Source organism: Choloepus didactylus, chromosome 26 (assembly GCF_015220235.1).
Source record: "Choloepus didactylus isolate mChoDid1 chromosome 26, mChoDid1.pri, whole genome shotgun sequence".
NCBI classification, from domain to species: Eukaryota; Metazoa; Chordata; class Mammalia; order Pilosa; family Megalonychidae; genus Choloepus; species Choloepus didactylus.
The window spans coordinates 16,862,551-16,886,486 of NC_051332.1; the positions used below are offsets into that span (position 1 = coordinate 16,862,551).

Consider the following 23,936-nt stretch of genomic DNA (forward strand, 5'->3'; position numbering starts at 1 on the left):
AGAGGATCCCTTCAGCTGATGTGGCTTCATTAGGAATGTCTCTAAATAGGTGTAGTCAAATTTGAGAAGTCAATGTAAAGATAAGTAAGTTATGAGTCAAAAATGAGGAGTGGGTTAGTTAATGTAGAGCAGAAACCCATAGGTGCAATGGTGTTGAAAGGAGAAGAACATTCTCTGTGTAAAGGCTGCTGTGATGTTTCAGTAAAAAAGCACAGCTGGGTGTATACATGAAACATTTTTTGGGTAGGTTGGATATGGATAAAATGTTAGCAATTCTGATGATAATTTAGTGTGATTTTCATAGTAGAGGTGTTGTGTTACATAGTTAAACCTCAATTTTCATAGTTTGGGAAGATCTCTTATGATTCATGTTAACCTGAATAACAAGGTATCTTAAGTGTGGATTCTTTCTTCAAGAAGATGTTGGAAAAGAAATTCCCATCAGCACAGAGCTATATCCAAGAAAAATATGGACATCATTGTATTCTTTCTGATGTAATTGTTTAATGACCTAATTAATAATTAGCCCATCTATCTTAACCACAAGTCAATTTTTGTTCACAGGTGATCTCAATTTTTATCTTATATTTAAGTGATATTCATAACTTTGCTTCTCAGATTATGTAAACAATTGAAAAAATACAAGTCTCAGAACTGTTTTGGTTTGGCCAGAGACATACAGTAAACAAATTGCAGAATGGAATTCAAATCAAGGTTTATTGATTTTTGCTTTGATGCTCATACTTTTGCCCCAGCATGGCCTTTGATCATGCAAACAAAATACATCAATAATTTATATTCTGAATTCCCCCTAAGTTTTTTATTTATTTTAGTCTATGGGTAGAACATATTATGAAGCAAAACAAATGTGAAATGTCTTTTTCTTTCCTGCATATTTGAAATTCAACTAGGAATAATACTTAAATTCAAAATTTCTTCCTCTTCAAACCTGTAGAATTTCTGCATTGTCAACTAATACTTGATATATTAGAGAAGTGGTCTAGCCCAATACAATATCCATTTATTTATTAGTAATGCATCCATAAGGTAATTTATGTAATTCCTCTTTTATATAAATCTGCTATAATTTGATCCCATATCATTTCCTCTCCTTTTCATTCTCCTTCATTTACTATGGTTGTTACAATTATTTTTTTCATAATATTTATTTTTTTCAATACCTCCCATGTTAACATTACACAGTTACCCATCTTATGGTTTTCTATTCCTATTTCATAGCCTATTTAGATGCATTCTATTTATTTATTTAAATTTTACATTTTCTTCTGGTTCTCCTAGGAAAAGTCACCCAGAAATTTATCCTTCACAATATCAACACATGTGGCACTGTTTTAAAATATTTTAATACCACATACAATTTTTTCCTTTCTCTCTAAATGAAAGAGAATATATACAAAAATAAATATGCTAAAGAAGAAATCCTTTTTTTTTAACATCCTTTCTCTTGGCCATATTCTTTGCCCACTTAAAGTTATTGAATTAATTTATCATATCAATATATCAGGATAAGTTGAAAGTAGCAGTCTTTTCACCAAATGCAGTCTTATAGCCATTCACCTAATGGAGTTCCACTGGAAGGGAATAAAATTCATTAATTTTTTCATCCTGCCTTTCCACATTCTGAATACATGTAATGTGATTAACACTATAGCAGAAGCATCAACTGCCATCAGGCCCTTCATACACTTATTTCCCCCTGCCTATAACACTTTTCATTAGGAAGGGGGAGAGAGTGTGGGGGTCTGGAGCTCTCAGAGGACAAGTATGGCCATTCTCTTTTTCTTCGTACTTTACACCATATTCTACTATGCAGATGCCTTCATTACATATTTATTGCAGAGCACCTTCATATAAAATTTAATTGAATATTCTTTCAGCAAATAAACCTCAATTTTATAGATATATTCTTAAAACCATGTTTTATCTCCTCCATTTCTACAGAAGGTCAATAAGTTTTCTGACTGCCATGTAAAATAAATGCATGCAAATTATGATTAAAATTCAACTTCAGCCTTAGAAATGACTGTTCAATATGAAACAACCCTTTCTTTAGGCCAGAATATTTTTAATACAGATATACCCCTATGCAAACTCAGTCCCACTAGTTACTTGAGTCATAATTCTCCACCTCAGCCATTCTGATATTTATAAAATGAAGGAGCTGACTACAGTGATCTAACAGCTAATAGAGCTCTCTAATTATAAGTCCACATTTACTCCTACATAAAGCTGTTTAGCATATTGAGCAGGATAAATTGATTATATTTTTCTTCTGATTCTATGTTTTGACACCAAACCTTTTTCATGGTGTTTTTCATCTCTGCATTTCTCACAGTGTAGATCAAGAGAATGAACATAGGGGCAATGATGGTGTAAAAAAGAGCAAATATTTTATCTTCAGGGTAAGTTGTAGGTGGTCTGAGGTAGGCAAAGATTGAAGGCCCAAAAAATAAGACTACCACAATGATGTGAGACCCAAAAGTAGCTAGAGCTTTGCATCATCCATCAGCTGAGTGGTTTCTTAAGGTGAATAATATAATGAAATAAGATTCAAATAATAGGACAAAGGTTATTAAAGCAACCATTCCAGAATTGGCAACCACAAGGACACCAGTGATGTAGGTATCAGTACAGGTAACTTTCAGTAAAGGGAAATTATCACAATAGTAGTTGTCAATTTCATTGGGGCCACAAAAAGGCAACCATGTTATCATAGAAAACTGTGAGAAAGAGTGGACAGCCCCACCAGCCCCAGCAAATGGCATCTTGTCTTATTCATGATAGTCATGTAGTGGAGAGGTTTGTGGATGGCAACATAATGATCAAAGGCTGTGACTACAAGAATGAAGATTTCAATAATTCCAAAGAAGTACATGGAAAAGACCTGTTATGTGCAATAACTGTAGGAGACATTTTTTGTCCCCACTAACAACAAGTCACTTATCAGTTTGGGTGTAACACTGGAAGTATAGCAGATGTCCATAGAGGATAAATGGATGAGGAAATAGTACATGGGTTGTGAAAAAGAGGGCTGCATCTAATGGAGATAAGAATCAGAAGGTTTCCCACCAGGAGGGCAACATAAAATAAGAAGAGCACAAAGCAAAATATTTGTATATTCTTATTATAAGACATCCCTAAAAGAATAAATTCTGAAATGTTTCTCTGAATTTCCATATATAACATTAATTCTATGTAATATACAAATAGTTGAGACCCTGGAAAAAAAGAAAACATGCTTTTGGATGAAAATATTTACAGTGTAATCCTAATCATCTAAAAATTCTCAACAAATCACACAAATTTAATCATGAATTATTATTATTGAATATATTTGCTCTTGGAAACATAGCTGAGTTCCCTAATAGTTTTTACTATTTCAAATACCCTCTTTTTATACTGAAGATACTAAAGATACATATTATTCAGTTTTGAAAATGTAATGACCAGTATTGATACTTCCACACAGAAAAATACTCTATTACTGTCATTAATAATACTTACATAGCAAGGGACATTGATTTAAAAATGCAGGAATTCATTTTATGGTTAATTTTCAGCTGCATTCTTTATTCATGGCAGTTTTCTTTTATGTCATGTTCCCTTACCCAAGCATGATATGGATCACCACCCTGAATTTTCTGCATGCATATAATTAAGAATTGTGGTTGCATTTAAAAAATAAAAAAGACTAATCTGTGATCTGCATGATTTGCATTGGGGTTATGATCCTTGAATTGAGAAGAACTGCAAATTGGACTTGGAAAATGAATCTTGCTGGCTGTGTTACAAGACAAAATATTGTTGAAATACATACAGTAAATATTAGAATTTTTGCCAATGACTGATAATTGAGACAAATTATAAAAATTATTTATCTCTCTTCTTTGAATTTTAGTGAGAAAGAGTTTTTATGGATACAATTAGTGATGCAAATAAGGAAAGAAAATACTAATTGAAATGCACAAGTAGGTTGAATTCAGTACAATTTATGGGTTCTGTTAGAAAAAATTATAGACACCAAAAATTAAAAAATAAAAGATGATGTCAACCAACATGGCAAAATAAACAGCTGCTGAAAACTTCTCCCCAGATATTCAACAAAAAAGGGGGATAACATTGAGCTGTTCAGAACTCTGGAGGTGGGTATGGATCAGAGAAGGACCAGACAGATATTGAATTGTAGAAGAAGAGGTATTTAAGTATGAAAATGTTGAAAAATTGATTTTGGTGATGAATGCACAACTATATGATAGTACTGTTGAACAACTGATTGTACACTGTGGGTGATTATATGGTATGTGAATATATTACAATAAAACTGAATAAAAAAATAACCAAGGCAAAAAAAAAGATCATGTCATATAATTTAACTGTAAATATTGTGGTCAAGAACTATATCACTGTTATAATATCACATGCAATAATAATAATTGCATGAATTATGCAACATGAAACATATATTATTTTCCTTATGACTAGAACAGGACTGCCACAAAGGCAATGATGGAATGTTCTTCAGAGGAGCTGCTCTTCTGAGTGCTTTTCTCTTCCAGTGGTTAGGACTTAGGTAGAATCAGGTGGGTTTTCCACCTTTCTCCTAGATCTGGTGTGACTGCCAAATCTGGATCACACAGACAAAATTTTAACAATGCAGACCTTTTCAAAGTAACAGTATGCACATCTTAACAAATCCAGTATTTCCAAATTGTGTAGTTATATTACTGGTAATACTTGAGTAGATTTTAGATCATAAATGTATATGACTTTAAACATGAGCTTCTTTGAAACTTTCAAAGCATTTAACTCATAAATACAGAAAGGAAATAATTATGAATTATATAAATGGTTACAAACACAATATAGAAAGAAATGTTGAGGATAATTAAATAATGTGGATGATAAACTACTATCATTCAAGCTTAGCCTATACATTAGAACACTTCTGATTGACATGGGCAATTTAGATATTTCCAATATTCAGATGTTTGACATCTGGTGAAATGGGACAGAAGTGCAGCTAATTTTTTGTTCTTTCTCATCTTTGCTGTTTAAAATTTACATAGAAGTTGTCTTCATGTCTAAAAATCTGTTCCAGATTAGTAGGAGATGATAATCATCCTAAATTCACTTAGACAAACTCCATACCTTATTTCCAACAACTGTTTTGTATAATTTACATTTTAGCAGGAGTAAATAAGATTACTTTGAATTCCTCCATTCATGCTAGCAGTACTTACTCAGGCAAGATATTAGCACTCTCTAAATTTGAGTTTCAACATCTATTAAAGTGCATATAGATACATTATTCAGGGAAACATGAGATTATAAGAAATCTCCTGTTAGGTTGGGTGTTTCATAATCATTGACTATATTATATCAGTATCCTGGTGGGTTTGTTTGCTTCTCTTTTTTTGGTTTTCTGAATTGTACTTTGCATTGTGATTTAATTTTAATTTTTTATTAGATGATTTGTAATTTTGCAGAGAAATCATGCAGAAAATGCAGAAATCTTATGAAACCCCTATTACCAACACCTTGCATAGTGTGGTACCTTTGTTACAATTGATGAGAAAATATTACTATTATCATATTATTAACTGCAGTCCATAGTTTACATTAGAGTTCACTGTTTGGGTGGAACAATCCTGTTTTATTTTTAAATTTTTATTCCAATAACATGCATACAACCTAAAAATTCCCCTTTAACCACATTCATTTATATAATTCAGTGCTATTAATTAAATTCAAATGTGTTACCATTAAATAAAAATGTCAATTACACTTCTGTAGTATTACTAGCAATTTTGTTTGCTCCTTATAATGAACTCTCAGCTCTGTATAACTGTATTTTCCTGTAGGTCAACAATTATTGAAACAAAATATGAACATTTGGTGGTATCAGGATGTACTCACTATAAATGTACCTTACATGATTCTGAGTATGTAGACAATTTCAAAAGAATGGTTTTTTGAAAGGTAGGAATTTCTTCAAAGAGTGGAGGCTGCAATGGTACTACAATTTGAAGATTTCATTATTTTAAATGCATAATCCAAAAGATTAAACACTGCTGATAATATACAATCAAAACTGAACATTTTGAAATAATGTTTTTTATTTTTTCTAAAATGTCATATGTCATATTTCATAATTCATTGCCTTAAATTAATAGAATAAATTATAAACAAGGATATAAGGGTGTATACCTGCATTTCAATTGAGGGTGGCCATCAAGTTAGTTTGAAGTTGCTCAAGAAAATGATTTGGTGCAGATTGGCCCCTCATTTACATAAAATGTAAGCCTATAAACCAGGAGTTCAAGCAAATCTAGGTCAATTCTCTGAAAATATCTTCAGCATTGCTTTCTGTCCACTTCCAGGACAAAAACCCAATGTTTTCAAAGGAGAGTGAAAATGTAGTTACACCTGACATTTCCTGGATTTACAGAGAAGTGTGTATTCATTCCATAGAAGAGTGGTCTAGGATTTTAAATGCTGATACAACTCAGCATCTGCTCATATTCAAAAGAAAACAAGAAAATTTAGAATTATCTGTTAGTACAATATGTACATATATAGGAGTCATCTCTTTTAAGTCTATGCTTTAAAAAAAATGCTCTGGAACTGCCAGATATAAACTCAGAGGAGAGCATAAGAATTTTTTATGACTCTGAAATTTATCATAACTTTTTTATCCAGAAGCATTTCTTAAAAGAACCTTACCAAACAATCTTAACCAGTTGTCCAAGGTTATATTCCTCATCCTTCCTGGGAATTTTTAGACTGTAAATTTGCTTTCCCATTTTGCATTAGTCAGGCTCTGGACACTATGTCTCTAGAGAGGAGTACTGTTATTCAGACACAGAGAAGCTCAGGAAATTCTGTCAGCTAGAGATATTTTCCTCTAAAGAACAAAATGGAAAAAAAATCCAACAGGAAGAGAGGGTCAAGTAATAATTAAATCCATGACCTGCTTCTGCACTGTCTCTTGGACCATTAGCCATACCCAACAGCAACGAACTGTCTTTGCCAAAATGGAGTGTTAGACTGTGGGAGGCATAGTTAAACAGAATAAGCAAAACATATGGAAATTAAAACAAATTTCCTGCTCCTATTGTTAGGTAGAATGGAATCAATGCCTTTTGTTGAAAAGGTGTTAGAGAGTTAAAGGAAGTCAAGAAATAAACAAAGGCAGTCCTCTATTCCAATTACTATCAGTCATTTCCCAGTGTTATAGAACCAAAAAGTGTATAAATTCAGAATTATCTGCCCTAAATTTCATACACACACACACACACACACACACACACACTATTGTAAGAGTAAGAGTATACTATACCTGAAGTGGTTTAAAATCACTTGAAGGTAGCTGTGATAATTTAAGGCTATAAACAATAAAACAACCCCTAAGTAGAAAAACAAAGTTATAGCTCCTAAGCCAACAAGGAAGATAGGATGGAATCACTGGGAAAGTATAATTAAAAACAAAATCCCATTACCCAGAGTACCTCTTCACATACCTAGAAGAGAAAGAAAAACCATTTTATTATGAACAAGCATTAAATCAGAATGTGATGCATCACAGGTGATCTACAAAGATATTGCAACAGCAGAAGGAAGCTCACATTTTTTATGTGACTGAGCAGATGCAACACACTGCATATACATTCTCAAGATATTTTGAATGTAAGTTTGCAACTTGGAGTCAGGACTCCCATAGAAGTTAAGTGAATTTCTTCCTATGAATCTGTGACAAAAGAGAAGGCTAAGCCTTCCTTTATTACATTTCAAAGGAGAGAATTCCTTCATTGTAGAGACCTTATTTTGTAGTGAAATTTACCAGAGGCTTTTCAACTTTCTACATAGCTTTAAATTTATGTCCATTTTAAATGGATAAAGAAAAAGAGAAAATAAAATTATGTGTTTTCTAAACTAATGTAGAGAGATGGAAGGGAAGAAGTCTCTGATATTATTTTCCACTGGGAGACTTCAGACCTTTATTATCATTATATTTTTAATTTGCATTTGCTCTTACAGAATCATAAAAATATTCAATTGACCCCAGACAAGGCAGACAAAAAAATATAAGAAGACATAGTATACATAGATAAAGAGAAAGAAGATAAACATAAACCCAATAATAGCAGTAAACATATTCTATGGAAATGATATAAACATTCCAGTTAAAAGACAGACTGTCACAACATATACAAAAAGCACAATCCAAGTATAAACATCCTACAGAAAATCTATTTTAAGTATAAAGACACAAATATGTCAGAAATGAAAGAACATGAAATTAAATACAATCTAACACCAGTGAAAGGAAAGTGAAAAGAAATAAATGCAAAGAATACAAAGCAGTAACTCCAAGACAAGTAGATTAATTTTCAAAAATATTTACAAAATCTCAAAATATCTTAGAACTTTCTACAGGTTTGCAAGGAGAGTGGACTTTACATAGTCACTAAACCCATCAGGGTTGCAAGAAGTGGATTTTTATTTCATGGAAAAGTAAGCTGGGACTTTTGAATGCAGATTTAATATCTTCACACTAGCTCAGACTGAAAGTAAATTAAAAAGATTTTGAAATTCCTGCAAAAGTTAACACTGTTTTAAATCCTAGAAGTCATCTTTTTTAGGCATATGCCTAAAGTAAATTTGGTTTGGTCAAACAGAATACAAACTTATGTGATACCACAAAAATTAATGTCTTTGGAAGTTCTTAGAAGTATATTTCCTGAGACGTTCCTATACATAACCTCATCAAATGCCCCAAAGCAACTGGCCACAGCAGTGTCCCTCATGCCTTTGTGTGTTTATTTTATAACTTTCAGTTAGGCCGACTCAGGCACTGTTTCTCTGGGTAACCCAAAAAGTAATCTTCAGACCCAGTTCAGGAAACCCTGCAGGCCCTGAGCTTATCTAACTTCCTGAGGAATGGCAAAACAGATAATGTGGACTGGAGTAGTATTAGGAAAGCTATCAGAAAAATCTGGGATGATGAAGGACAAGGGAACAAAGGCAAGGTTTATTGTCTAATAAGGATCATTTTCAAGAATTAGCTAGATGTGTAGTAGATAGACTAATAAAATCAGTGAACTGCAAAATAAACTGGAACATGATTATTTATTTCTAGGGACTAGTATTACTATCATGAAATGGGAAAGAAAAGAAAAGAAAAGAAAAAAAGAATAAACATTCCCCCCATATGCATATTAGGGTAGAAAACAATATATGGTTAATTGAAAAATAAGGGAAGTCTCAGAGGAAATCAACACTCAAATTATAGCAAAGCTTTTATTCTCTTTGCTATCAGGTTCTTTCTGCCCACCACTGTACTGTCACAGTTATATAGCCTCAGCTCAAAATGCATATCCTTAAGTCCACTTTACCAATATCTCTCTACTATACACAAATCTGTACATGTAAAACTTTTCTTCACACAGGTAAACCTTCAGGAAATCAATTTATTATAGTATCTTATCTGGTTCAAAATAACAATAATACTAATTTATTGAGAGATTAAGTGCTCAAAGTTCATTACATCATTTGGCATGACCATAATGCATATTTTGAAATATGTTACTAGTTTTATTATGCAGATAAGAACATTGAAGCTTCTAGAGGTTAGAAGCTATCTCAAACAGCTAACAAACACAGGAGCATGCTCCTGTGTTCTGTACCTGAAAAAAAAAAAAGTTATTTCTAAGTTTAATACTTGCTTCTAGACTTTGAAAGTTAAAATGAAGTAAATGAAGGATTCTAGCACTTCAGAATGAAGGATATCACAACTCAGTATCTGGCTGGTCTTGCACTTCAAAATAATGGCTGATGCTGAGCACACTTCACTCATGCTTCCCTGTGTTAATACAGAAAAGGAGGTCATACCTTTAACCACTCTCCCCCCACAAACAGATCCAATTCATATCTGTTCTTACCATGTTCTACTGAGAGTTCATTTTGTCACTCTTCTTTTCCAGAATCCCCTTCCAATATCTTTTTTTCATGTATTTCATGAACTTATTTCCAGAAATGAGATTACCTTGCAGGTTTTCTAAATGAGAGAAGATAGCAAGTTGGCACATATCTGGGAAGTTTAAATGTATTCCTGAACAAATAAACTTGAAGATGGGCATTAGATTTTTTTCCAAATCTGGAAGCCCCAGATTGACCTGAGAAGCAATAACAGGATCAGTATCAAATAACTTATTTTTAACAGCTGTTTTGAAGTGTCATTCAAATAGAAAAAATGTACATCATTAATATATTGTGAAAAGTTTTGACCTATATATACATATAAAACCATTATCACAATGAAGAAAATAAGTATATCCATCACCCCCTCAAAGTTTCCTGACTCTGCCCTCGTAATTCTATCTTTCTGCCTGCTTTAATTTCCTAGCTACTAAAATGAATACCATACAATGGGTTGGATTAACAACAGGAATTTATTGGCTTATGGATTCAGAACCCAGTAGGCTTGCTTCTCCAAGTGGTGGGTATCTTCTGGCTGGCAATCTTGGAGGTTCCTTGGCTTTTCAGTCACACAGCAATGCACATGGCAGCATCTTCTTTCTCTTCCTCCTTCTGTTGACTTCCAGCTTCTGGCATCTCCTGTGGCTTCTCTTTCTGTGGACAATTTCCTTTGCTTACAAGGACTTCAGCCATATTACATTAAGGTGTGCCTTCATTCAGTTTGGGCACAGCTTAACTAATAACATCTTCAAAGTTCCTATTTATAAATGGGTTCACACCCACAGGACCTGGGGTTGGTATCTGAAAATGCCTTTTTTAAGGGATGTGATTCCCAATACTGCCCCTCTGCCAATGCCCAAGAAAATCCTGGTCTGCTTTTTGGTAGTATGGATTAATTTTAATTTTCTAGAATTTTGTAAAATGGAAGCATAAAGTATGAACTACTACATGGGGGAGGGACAAGTATCCTTCCACTCAAATTATATATTCTGAGGTTCATTTATACTTTGCATATATCAATACTTCTTTTTGTTCTGAGGAATATTCTAACATATGAAAACTCCACATTTTTTTACCCATTCCCCAATGAATGATGGACATTTTCTTGTGTCCATATTTTGGCTATTACTAATAAAGCTGCTCTAATCATTCATGCACAAATCTTTATATGGAAAAATGCTTTCATTCTTTTGGGTATATGCACAACAGTGGAATGTCTGGTCATACCATAAGTATTGATTTAATGTTTTAAAGAAATTTCCAAAAGTTTTTCAAGAGTGGTTTTGCCATTTTACATGCCCACTAGCAATATATGAGAGTTTGGTTGCTCTACATACACACCAACACTTGATATGGTCAGTCTGTAAGTTTAACCATTCTAGTGAATATGTAACAATACCATTGTGAGATTCATTTGCATTCATCTAATAATTAATGGTATCTAGCATTTTTGCTCATATACTTTTTGTCAATGTGTGCATCATACTTGATAAAGTATTTGTTCATTTTTTATTGGGTTGTTCATTTTGTTCTTTGGGAGGATTTTGTACTCTGAATAGTGGTTTTTAAATAACTATATGAGTTTTAAATATTTTCTTTTTGAGTGTAACTTGTTCATTCAATATATTAACAATCTCACTCTTAGAGCAAAAGTTTTCATTTTGATGAAGTCTAATTTACCATTTTATTTTATTTATTTAAGGAACAGAAATTCATATCATAGCTAACAACTCTGTGTTATTCCAGGGCCATGGAGATTTTTCCCTATGTTTTATTCTAAATAATTTATTTTTATTTTGCATGAAAATCTATGATCCTTTTTCAATGAATTTTTGTATAAGGTGTGAAGTATCAACATTTTCTGTGCATTTGGATGTCCAATTGTTCCAAAACCATTTGTTGAAAAGACTATTCTTTCTGCATTGAATTGCCTACATCACTTTGTATGTAATTCTGGACTTTCCAGGTTCTACCATTTATCTAATTGTTCATCTTTATTAAAATACCACACTGATTTGACTAATGTAGCTTTATAACACACCTTGAAATCAGACAGTATAATTTCACCAAATTAGTTCTTTTATAAATTTGTGTGGGCTGATCTAGGTCCTTTGCATTTCCATATTTTTTTTTTTAATCATCATTTTATTGAGATATATTCACATACCACGCAGTCATACAAAACAAATTGTACTTTCGATTGTTTACAGTACCATTACATAGTTGTACATTCATCACCTAAATCAATCCCTGACACCTTCATTAGCACACACACAAAAATAACAAGAATAATAATTAGAGTGAAAAAGAGCAATTGAAGTAAAAAAGAACACTAGGTACCTTTGTCTGTTTGTTTGCTTCCCCTACTTTTCTACACATCCATCCATAAACTAGACAAAGTGGAGTTTGGTCCTTATGGCGTTCCCAATCCCACTGTCACCCCTCATAAGCTACATTTTTATACAACTGTCTTCGAGATTCATGGGTTCTGGGTTGTAGTTTAATAGTTTCAGGTATCCACCACCAGCTACCCCAATTCTTTAGAATCTAAAAAAGGTTGTCTAAAGTGTGTGCAAGAGTGCCCACCAGAGTGATCTCTCGGCTCGTTTTGGAATCTCTCTGCCACTGAAGCTTATTTCATTTCCTTTCACATCTCCCTTTTGGTCAAGAAGATGTTCTCCATCCCACGATGCCGGGTCTACATTCCTCCCCGGGAGTCATATTCCACGTTGCCAGGGAGATTCACTTCCCTGGGTGTCTGATCCCACGTAGGGGGGAGGGCAGTGATTTCACCTTTCAAGTTGGCTTAGCCAGAGAGAGAGGGCCACATCTGAGTAACAAAGAGGCATTCAGGAGGAGACTCTTAGGCACAAATACAGGGAGGCCTAGCCTCTCCTTTGCAGCAGCCGTCTTCCCAAGGGTAAAACTTATGGTAGAGGGCTCAACCCATCAAACCACCAGTCCCCTATGTCTGTGGTCATGTTAGCAACCATGGAGGTGGGGTAGGCGAATACCCCTGCATTCTCCACAGGCTCCTCAAGGGGGCACTACATCTTTTTTTTTTTTTTTTTTCTTGTTTGTCTTTTTTCTTTTCTTTTTTTTTTTTTAACTTTCCCTTCTTTTTTCAAATCAACTGTATGAAAAAAAAAGTTAAAAAGAAAACAAACATACAATAAAAAAACATTTCAAAGAGACCATAGCAAGGGAGTAAGAAAAAGACAACTAACCTAAGATAACTGCTTAACTTCCAACGTGTTCCTACTTTACCCCAAGAAAGTTACATAATATAGCAACATTTCAGTGAACTTGTTCCTACTACATCCATCAGAAATTAACAGACCATAGTCATTTCTGGGCATCCCCAGAACGTTAAATAGCTTATCTGTTCTTCTTGGATTATTGTTCCCCCTTCCTTAATTGCTCTCTACTGCTAGTTCCCCTACATTCTACATTATAAACCATTTGTTTTACATTTTTCAAAGTTCACATTAGTGGTAGCAGATAATATTTCTCTTTTTGTGCCTGGCTTATTTCGCTCAGCATTATGTCTTCAAGGTTCATCCATGTTGTCATAAGTTTCACCAGATCGTTCCTTCTTACTGCCGCGTAGTATTCCATCGTGTGCATATACCACATTTTATTTATCCACTCATCTGTTGAAGGACATTTGGGTTGTTTCCATCTCTTGGCAATTGTGAATAATGCTGCTATGAACATTGGCGTGCAGAGATCTGTTCGTGTCACTGCTTTCCGATCTTCCGGGTATATACCGAGAAGTGCAATCGCTGGATCGAATGGTAGCTCTATATCTAGTTTTCTAAGGAACTGCCAGACTGACATCCAGAGTGGCTGAACCATTATACAGTCCCACCAACAATGAATAAGAGTTCCAATTTCTCCACATCCCCTCCAGCATTTGTAGTTTCCTGTTTGTTTAATGGCAGCCATTCTAACCGGTGTTAGATGGTATCTCATTGTGGTCTTAATTTGCATCTCTCTAATAGCTAGTGAAGCTGAACATTTTTTCATGTGTTTCTTGGCCATTTGTATTTCCTCTTCAGAGAACTGTCTTTTCATATCTTTTGCCCATTTTATAATTGGGCTGTCTGTACTATTGTCATTGAGTTGTAGGATTTCTTTGTATATGCAAGATATCAGTCTTTTGTCAGATACATGGTTTCCAAAAATTTTTTCCCATTGAGTTGGCTGCCTCTTTACCTTTTTGAGAAATTCCTTTGAGGTGCAGAAACTTCTAAGCTTGAGGAGTTCCCATTTATCTATTTTCTCTTTTGTTGCTTGTGCTTTGGGTGTAAAGTCTAGGAAGTGGCCTACTAATACAAGGTCTTGAAGATGTTTTCCTACATTATCTTCTAGGAGTTTTATGGTACTTTCTTTTATATTGAGATCTTTGGTCCATTTTGAGTTAATTTTTGTGTAGGGGGTGAGGTAGGGGTCCTCTTTCATTCTTTTGGATATGGATATCCAACTCTCCCAGCCCCATTTGTTGAAAAGACCATTATGGCTCAGTTCAGTGACTTTAGGGGCCTTATCAAAGATCAGTCGGCCATAGATCTGAGGGTCTATCTCTGAATTCTCAATTCGATTCCATTGATCTATATGTCTATCTTTGTGCCAGTACCATGCTGTTTTGGCAACTGTGGCTTTATAATAAGCTTCAAAGTCAGGGAGTGTAAGTCCTCCCACTTCGTTTTTCTTTTTTAGAGTGTCTTTAGCAATTCGAGGCATCTTCCCTTTCCAAATAAATTTGATAACTAGCTTTTCCAAGTCTGCAAAGTAGGTTGTTGGAATTTGATTGGAATTGCATTGAATCTGTAGATGAGTTTGGGTAGAATTGACATCTTAATGACATTTAGCCTTCCTATCCATGAACATGGAATATTTTTCCATCTTTTAAGGTCCCCTTCTATTTCTTTTAGTAGAGTTATGTAGTTTTCTTTGTATAGGTCTTTTACATCTTTGGTTAAGTTTATTCCTAGGTACTTGATTTTTTTAGTTGCTATTGAAAATGGTATCTTTTTCTTGAGTGTCTCTTCAGTTTGTTCATTTCTAGCATATAGAAACATTACTGACTTATGTGCATTAATCTTGTATCCCGCTACTTTGCTAAATTTGTTTATTAGCTCTAGTAGGTGTATCGTTGATTTCTCAGGGTTTTCTAGATATAAGATCATATCATCTGCAAACAATGACAGTTTTACTTCTTCTTTTCCAATTTGGATGCCTTTTATTTCTTTGTCTTGCCGGATTGCCCTGGCTAGCACTTCCAGCACAATGTTGAATAACAGTGGTGACAGCGGGCATCCTTGTCTTGTTCCTGATCTTAGAGGGAAGGCTTTCAGTCTCTCACCATTGAGTACTATGCTGGCTGTGGGTTTTTCATATATGCTCTTTATCATGTTGAGGAAGTTTCCTTCAATTCCTACCTTTTGAAGTGTTTTTATCAAAAAGGGATGTTGGATTTTGTCAAATGCTTTTTCAGCATCTATTGAGATGATCAATTGATTTTTCCCTTTCGAGTTTTTAATGTGTTGTAATACATTGATTGTTTTTCTTATGTTGAACCATCCTTGCATGCCTGGAATGAACCCCACTTGGTCATGGTGTATGATTTTTTTAATGTGTCTTTGGATTCGATTTGCAAGCATATTGTTGAGGATTTTTGCATCTATATTCATTAGGGAGATTGGCCGGTAGTTTTCCTTTTTTGTAGCATCTTTGCCTGGTTTTGGTATTAGATTGATGTTAGCTTCATAAAATGAGTTAGGTAGTGTTCCATTTTTTTCAATGTTTTGAAAGAGTTTGAGTAAGATTGGTGTCAGTTCTTTCTGGAAAGTTTGGTAGAATTCCCCTGTGAAGCCATCTGGCCCTGGGCATTTATTTGTGGGAAGATTTTTGATGACTGATTGGATCTCTTTGCTTGTGATGGGTTGGTTGAGGTCTTCTATTTCTTCTCTGGTCAGTCTAGGTTGTTCATATGTTTCCAGGAAATTGTCCATTTCTTCTACATTATCCAGTTTGTTGCCATACAGTTGTTCAGAATATCCTCTTATAATTTTTTTAATTTCTTCAGGATCTGCAGTTATGTCACCTTTTTCATTCATTATTTTGTTTATATGGGTCTTCTCTCTTTTTGATTTTGTCAGTCTAGCTAGGGGCTTGTCAATCTTGTTGATCTTCTCAAAGAACCAACTTTTGGTGATATTTATCCTTTCTATTGTTTTTTTGTTCTCTATGTCATTTATTTCTGCTTTAATCCTTGTTATTTCTTTTCTTGTAGTTGGTTTAGGATTGGTTTGCTGTTCATTTTCTAGCTTGTTTAGTTGATCCATTAGTTCTTTGATTTTGGCTCTTTCTTCCTTTTTAATATATGCGTTTAGTGCTATAAATTTCCCCCTTAGCACTGCTTTTGCTGCATCCCATAGGTTTTGGTATGTTGTGTTCTCATTTTCATTTGTCTCTATATATTTAGCAATTTCTCTTGCTATTTCTTCTTTAACGCACTGATTGTTTAGGAGTGTGTTGTTTAACCTCCAGGTATTTGTGAATTTTCTAAGTCTCTGATGGTTATTGACTTCTAATTGTATTCCATTGTGGTCAGAGAATGTGCTTTGAATAATTTCAATCTTTTTAAATTTATTGAGGCTTGTTTTATGTCCCAGCATATGATCTATTCTGGAGAAAGTTCCGTGAGCACTAGAAAAGTATGTGTATCCTGGTGATTTGGGATGTAATGTCCTGTAGATGTCTGTTAAATCTAATTCATTTATCAGATTGTTTAGGTTTTCAATTTCCTTATTGGTCTTCTGTCTGGTTGATCTATCTATAGGAGAGAGTGATGTGTTGAAGTCTCCCACAATTATTGTGGAAACATCAATTGCTTCCTTTAGTTTTGCCAATGTTTCTCTCATGTATTTTGTGGCACCTTGATTGGGTGCATAGACATTTACGATTGTTATTTCTTCTTGCTGAATTGCCCCTTTTATTAGTATGTAGTGGCCTTCTTTGTCTCTCAAAACATCCCTGCATTTGAAGTCTATTTTATCTCAGATTAATATTGCTACACCTGCTTTCTTTTGGCTGTAGCTTGCATGAAATATTTTTTTCCATCCTTTCACTTTCAGTTTCTTTGTGTCCCTGTGTCTAAGATGAGTCTCTTGTATGCAACATATTGATGGTTCATTTTTTTTGATCCATTCTGCGAATCTATATCTTTTAATTGGGGAGTTTAATCCATTTACATTCAACATTAAAACCGTGAAGGCATTTCTTGAATCGGCCATCTTATCCTTTGGATTATGTTTGCCATATTTTTCCCTCTCTCTATTAATATCCTTTATTGTACCCATACCGAATCTCTTTAGTACTGAACCTTTCTCCAAGTCTCTCTGTCCTGTCTTTGTTTCTCTGTCTGTAGGGCTCCCTTTAGTATCTCCAGTAGGGCAGGTCTCTTGTTAGCAAATTCTCTCAGCATTTGTTTGTCTGTGAAAAATTTAAGCTCTCCCTCAAATTTGAAGGAGAGCTTTGCTGGATAAAGTATTCTTGGCTGGAAATTCCTCTCACTCAGAATTTTAAATATATCGTGCCACTGCCTTCTCGCCTCCATGGTGGCTGCTGAGTAGTCACTACTTTGTCTTATGCTGTTTCCTTTGTATGTGGTGAATTGCTTTTCTCTTGCTGCTTTCAGAACTTGCTCCTTCTCTTCTATGTTTGACAGTGTGATCAGTATATGTCTCGGAGTGGGTTTTTTTTGGATTTATTCTATTTGGAGTTCGCTGAGCATTTATGATTTGTGTATTTATGTTGTTTAGAAGATTTGGGAAGTTTTCCCCAACAATTTCTTTGAATACTCTTCGTAGACCTTTACCCTTTTCTTCCCCTTCTGGGACACCAATGAGTCTTATATTCGGACGTTTCATATTATCTATCATATCCCTGAGGTCCATTTCGAGTTTTTCAATTTTTTTCCCCATTCTTTCTTTTATGCTTTCATTTTCCATTCTGTCATCTTCCAGGTCACTGATTCATTGTTCAACTTCCTCTAGTCTTGTACTATGAGTGTCCAGAATCTTTTTAATTTGGTCAACAGTTTCTTTAATTTCCATAAGATCATCCATTTTTTTATTTAGTCTTGCAATGTCTTCTTTATGCTCTTCTAGGGTCTTCTTGATTTCCTTCATATCCCGTACTATGGTCTCATTGTTCATCTTTAGTTCTTTGAGTAGCTGCTCTAGTTGTGTCTCTTCTGGTCTTTTGATTTGGGTGCTTGGGCTTGGGTTATCCATATCGTCTGGTTTTTTCATATGCTTTATAATTTTCTGTTGTTTTTGGCCTCGTGGCATTTGCTGAACTTGATAGGGTTCTTTTAGGGTTTGTAGACCGGTTGAAGTCCTTATCTCTAATTTATCAGATCTACAGCTTCGTGGAGTACACTTTCTCTAACTAACCAGCAGGTGGCGTCCACGAGCCACCTGTTCTCCACAAGCCAGATCTCCCCTGCTTAGCCTTTTTGGTGAGTGGGGGAGTGAGTCTTGTGGGGCCCAATTGGTGTACCAAGCTTGCGTGTGTAGTTGGTGTTGCCTGCCCTGTATGTGGGGCATGTTTCTGGGCAGTCAGGGAGGGGGGGTGGCCCTAACAGTCAAATCTCCCTGATGATCCTAGAGTTTTAAAGCTACTGCAATAGTCTAATCCTTCAGTTCAGTCCTGCTACTGTTTGTCTCTGCCACTGACCCACAAGTCTTTGGTATTGGCGTATGGCTCCTGAGACTTGCAAGTGTGCCCCTCTTCCAGGCTGTGCACCCCGGGTCCTCTGTTGAGGGATGACTGTGCTATGTCACAGGTGAGTGCCGTCCCCCCAGGGCAGTTCTGGGCTGCTGGGCTGTGTTGGGAGGCTCCCAGTCTGCTCAAATGATGGCTGAATGGGGCTCTGTTAATTCACACTGCTCCCCCTTCCCAGCTCTGGGACATTCAGCTGAGGTTGCAGGGAAGGCTAATGTCCACGCCCAGTTTTGTGGTGTGTGCCTGTTATTTGAAGCACTTCCGTCACACTGGGTTGTCTGGGGCAGCTCTGGGCTATGGGGCTGGCGATGGGCAGGAGTGTTTCCTGTCCACCAGGATGGTGGCTGTGAGCGGACACCCCCTTTTCTGGGAAGTTGTGTTGTTTAGTGAATTTTCTCAGCCACTGGATTATTGCCTTTTGTCTCAGAGCTCTCTTAGTTCTGCTCTTGACTTGACGTGCCCAAATTTCAATTCTTTGAAGCTTTCTGTATTGAGCTTCTTAGAGTAATTGTTTTAGAAAAAGCAAAAAGGATTTAAAAAAAAAAAAAAAAAAAAACGGCCCTCCTCAGAGATCTAATGGGTTATTGAAATGCTAATAGACAAAGCAACCAGGGCCATTAAGGAAAGGTGCACAGGGCAGAGAGATCAGCCTTGCTTCGGGATTTGCATATGCGCCTCAAGGCCTGATCTCCGCCCTTTCCCTTTCTGTGTTCAGCAGAACTCCAAAAATCCTCTGCTTTTATTTTGGAGTTTTTCGTGTTGTTTTTTTTCTATGCCTGTCTCCTCTCTGGTGGGCTGGCTGCTCTCAGAGTCTCTGGTGTCTGGTCTCAGTCTATCTATGGTTGGAGTTTGAATCAGTAGAATGAGTTTACCATAAGAGCAGCCACTGCAATTCTCCCTTCTCCTTCCTGGAGCTGACAGCCCCTCCTCCCCCGGGACTGAGCCTGGCAGGGAGGGGCGCGGGTCCCCTGGCCGCAAAAACTTACAGATTTCGCTGATCTCAGCAGTTCCACGTTTTCATGAGTGTTGTATGAATTATGCCCAAAGACAGATTGCTCTGTGGTGTCCAGTCCACGCAGTTCCTGGCTTTTTACCTACTTTCCTGGAGGAGTAAAGTTCCAGGGTCTCTTCGGCGTGTCTCAGCTGCGACTTTTCTTCCACCACCCTCTTCCAAAGCGTGAGAATTCCGGGAGCTCCCCGCCGGGAATCAGGGTTCTTCAGCAACACCAGCCGCTAAAGTCGGGCCCAACGTCAGCCCGGGACCTGAGGCCAGGAAGAAACTCAGAAAGAAACCGCCTCAGCCTCTGGAACCTCCAAGCGTCTCCACTACCGCGCGTTGGCAGAAGCCTTCTGCATTTCCATATTAATATTTGAATTATGTTTAAATTTTTGAAAAAAAATCTACTCAGATTTTGGAGTGATTGCACTGAATCTAGGGATTAATTTGGAGGGAGGGTTACCATCTCAAAATGGTTGATGCTTTTGATTTTTGAACACAGTTTCACTCTATATATTAAGATGTTCTTTAATTTCTCTTGCCAATGTTCTGTAGTTTTTAAGAATATTTGTGGTGCATGTATTTTATTGCATTTATCTTTAAGTGTTTCATATTTTTATGTCTTAATGAATGACATTTAAAAATTCAATTTCTGATTTTGTAAAAATTGCTAGTGTAAAAATTATACTTTTTTATATTGGTCTTCTGTCCAAATCTCTGCTGCAGTTCCTTATATTAAAAAAAAAAAAAAAGCAATCCTGATTGGATAGGAAGAAATAAAACCCTGTCTGTTTTTATAGGTGATATGATTCTCTATAGAAAATCCTAAACTGTAAGGAAAGGATACAATATTTAATAAATATCAGAGAAATTTTGACCTAATACAGTGAGTTCAGATGTATTATTTTCTGATCTTTGTCTGGAAGTATTTGTGTAGAATTGACATTATTTCTTCTTTAATATTTAGTGTAATTCATGGGTGAAGCTATACAGATGGGGTTTTTTGGTTAGGAAGATTTGAAACTACAAATTAAATTTTTAAAGATATATAGAGAGCTATATATCTGTATACATATCTGTTCTCATATATGTGTGTGTATGTGCGTGTGTGTGTTCATGACACCATTTTTCCTCTCAAAATGAAACTGAACTGTGGGGTCTATGATGATGGTATGAATAGGGGAGAGTCCCAATTGTGAGCCTCTAGACTAATCAGTCTAGGCAGCCACTCAGAGTTGGCAACTAGAAAACTCCATCCCACTGGAGCTACAGGTTATCAGGCATGGGGTCCTAAGACCTTTATGGTCCCTAAGTGGTTGTCAGATTGTTACTGTCCAAGTGGACTTGTTGCCCAGTATGCACAGAATTCTATGTTGTGACACCAGGATTTTGAGAAAAGAAAGAGTTTAGTGTGAGGCAACCAAGCAAGGAGACAGGACCAAGCCCAAATCTGTCTCCCTGAGCTAAAGAGGCTTGGGATTTTTTGTGTAGTTTTCAGGGAGTAGGCTTAGGGAAATGAGAGAGGATGGGGTGAGAGGATGCAGGTCAGGAGAGAGGGTTAAGGGGAACATGTACTGTTACAAATCATGTTAGTGCATACATTGCATGTTCAAAATTGGCAGCTTAATATGATGGGTGGGCATAATTTTTACTATTATAATTAAATATAGGTAATATTAGATCAGGGTTTCTTCTATCTGAGCATGCCCCAGTGGCTAAGACTGGTCTTAGCTGATTCTGTAGGGGAAAAAGAAAATGGGAACTTATCTGTAAGTGAAGCAAGTCTCTCATTATTAAATATAGGGAGGTGGGTTTTCTAAGAAAGAAGATGTGGAAATTATTGCAAGCAATTAAGGGAAGAGTTCTCTGAAAGTGGGCAAGGGAGGTGTCCCTGAAAATGAGCTGGATAGCAATGGTTTCAAAAGGTGTCTTATCTCTTTAATTAGAGATATAAATGAAGAAGATCGGTTTAGGACTAAGGCAAATCAGGCCCAAGGGTAAAGGATGATACTGATTGGGTTTTCATACTACAACTTATGTGTGAGGCCAAGGGAGGATATGTTTATCTGGTGCAGGGTTTAACTTTTGTGTAACACACTAGATAATCTAACTTGTATGAGCAGTTTGTTTGAATACCATAGGTGCAGGAAATGGTGAATGGGAAGTGGGATTTGGTTAGTTTATAGACTTGCGTGAAACCCTGACACATTCCAGAGTGATATGGGCAGAGAGTATAAGTGTGTTTTCAGGCCTCTCCCCTGGCCACCCCCACCCCAGAAGCTGTAGGAGAAATGCAGAAGTGTTGGACTTCCCTACCTGGGCTATTGCTGATTTTCCCACAAACACTGAAGACTGCCAATGTAGTAGGCTGAGCCCTTGATCTGGGGGCCTTCCCCTGTGAGGCTAGTTGCTGCAAGGGAGAGGCTAAGCCCACTTACAATTGTGCCTAGGGGTACCCCTTCCCAGAGAGCCTCTTTGTTGCTCAGATGTGGCCCAATCTCTCTCTAAGTTCACTCAGCAAGTGAACTCACTACCCTCCCCTCTATGTGGGACTTGACTCCTAGGGGTGTGAATCCCCCTGGCAATGTGAGAAATGATTCCTGGAGATGAGTCTGGAACCAACACTGTGGTATTGAGAGGATCTACTTGACCAAAAGGGAGAAGGAGAGATTAAGCAAAGTAGGGTTCCAGTTGTTGAGAGATTTCAAATGGAGTTGAGAGGTCACTCTGGAGGGTATTCCTATGTGCTATACAGATATCACCTTTTAGTCTTTAGGATGTTGGAATGGCTAGAGAGAAATACCTGAAGCTGTCAAACTGCAACCAAGTGACCTTGATTCTTGAAAATGATTGTATAACTATCTAGACTGCATAGTGTGACTGCATGACTGTGAAAACATTGTGGCTCACACTCCCTTTATCCAGTGTATAGGCAGATGTGTGGAAAAATGGGGACAAAAATTAGATGAAGAATAGCATGGGATGGAGGGGATAGGAAGATTTAGGTGTTCTTTTTTTATTTTATTTTTGTTTTGAGTAAGGAAAAGTTTCAAAACTTGATTCTGGTGATGAACAAAAACTGTATGATGATGCTGTGAATAATTGATTGTACACTGTGGATGACTGTATGGTGTGTCAATATATCTCTATTAAACTGAACTAAAAAGTAAATGAACAATGGGGGAAGTGGGGAATGGGATGTTTTGGATGTTCTTTTTTATTTTAATTTTAATTTTATTTTTCTGAATATTGAAAATGTTCAGAGTTTGATTGTGGTGATGAAAGCACAACTATACTATAATACTGTTAACAACTGATTGTAAACTTTGAATGATTGCACGTTATCTGATTATATCTCAATAAAATTACATTTAAAAAAAAGAAAAAGTTGTGTTATCTAACAACTCTTTGCCCAATCCAAGGATGCAAAGATTTTCTTCTATGTCTCATTCTAAGTATTTTGTATATTTTTATTTTGTGTAGACATCTATGATGCATTTTTAATTAATGTATTTATAATGTGTGAGATACAGGTCAAGGTTTATTTTCTGTGTATGCATGTCCAATTGTTCCATCAACATTTGCTGAAAACATTCCTTTTTCCAAAGAATTGCCTACAGTCCTTTTTCAGATTTTGTTGACCATGTATGCATGGATCTAATTCTGGATTTTCTAAACTGTTCAATTGTTCTGACTGTCTATATCAAATTACACACTGTTTTGATTACCATAGCTTTATAATATGCCTTGAAATCAGGAAGTGTAAGTGTAATTTCTCCAAATTTATTATTTCATAAATTTGTATAGGCTAATCTAGATGCATTATATTTCCATAAAAATTTGGAATTAGATTTTAACATTCTAAAAGGAAAGCCAGTTTGGATTTCTTTGAGAGAATAGCATGGAATCTACAGATTATTTTTTGGGTTGTGCAAAGGTATTTTTAAAGTGTTGAATCACCTCATTTTGAATATACAGTGTTGCTCCAATTATTATGGCATTCTTTAATTTTCCTTTCCAAAGTCGTATAGTTCTCAGTATAGATGCTTTGCACATTTTTTGCCATATTTAAATAATTTCTATTAAATATTAATATTAAAGTATTGTTTTGTGATGCTTTTATAGTAGCATTTAAAAATCAATT

General features: G+C 35.8%; 1 pseudogene; it reads right to left on the reverse strand.

The window, feature by feature from the left end:
• Positions 1 to 2,240: 2,240 nt before the first annotated feature.
• LOC119520801 lies at positions 2,241 to 3,198 on the reverse strand (annotated as a pseudogene).
• Positions 3,199 to 23,936: the final 20,738 nt, after the last annotated feature.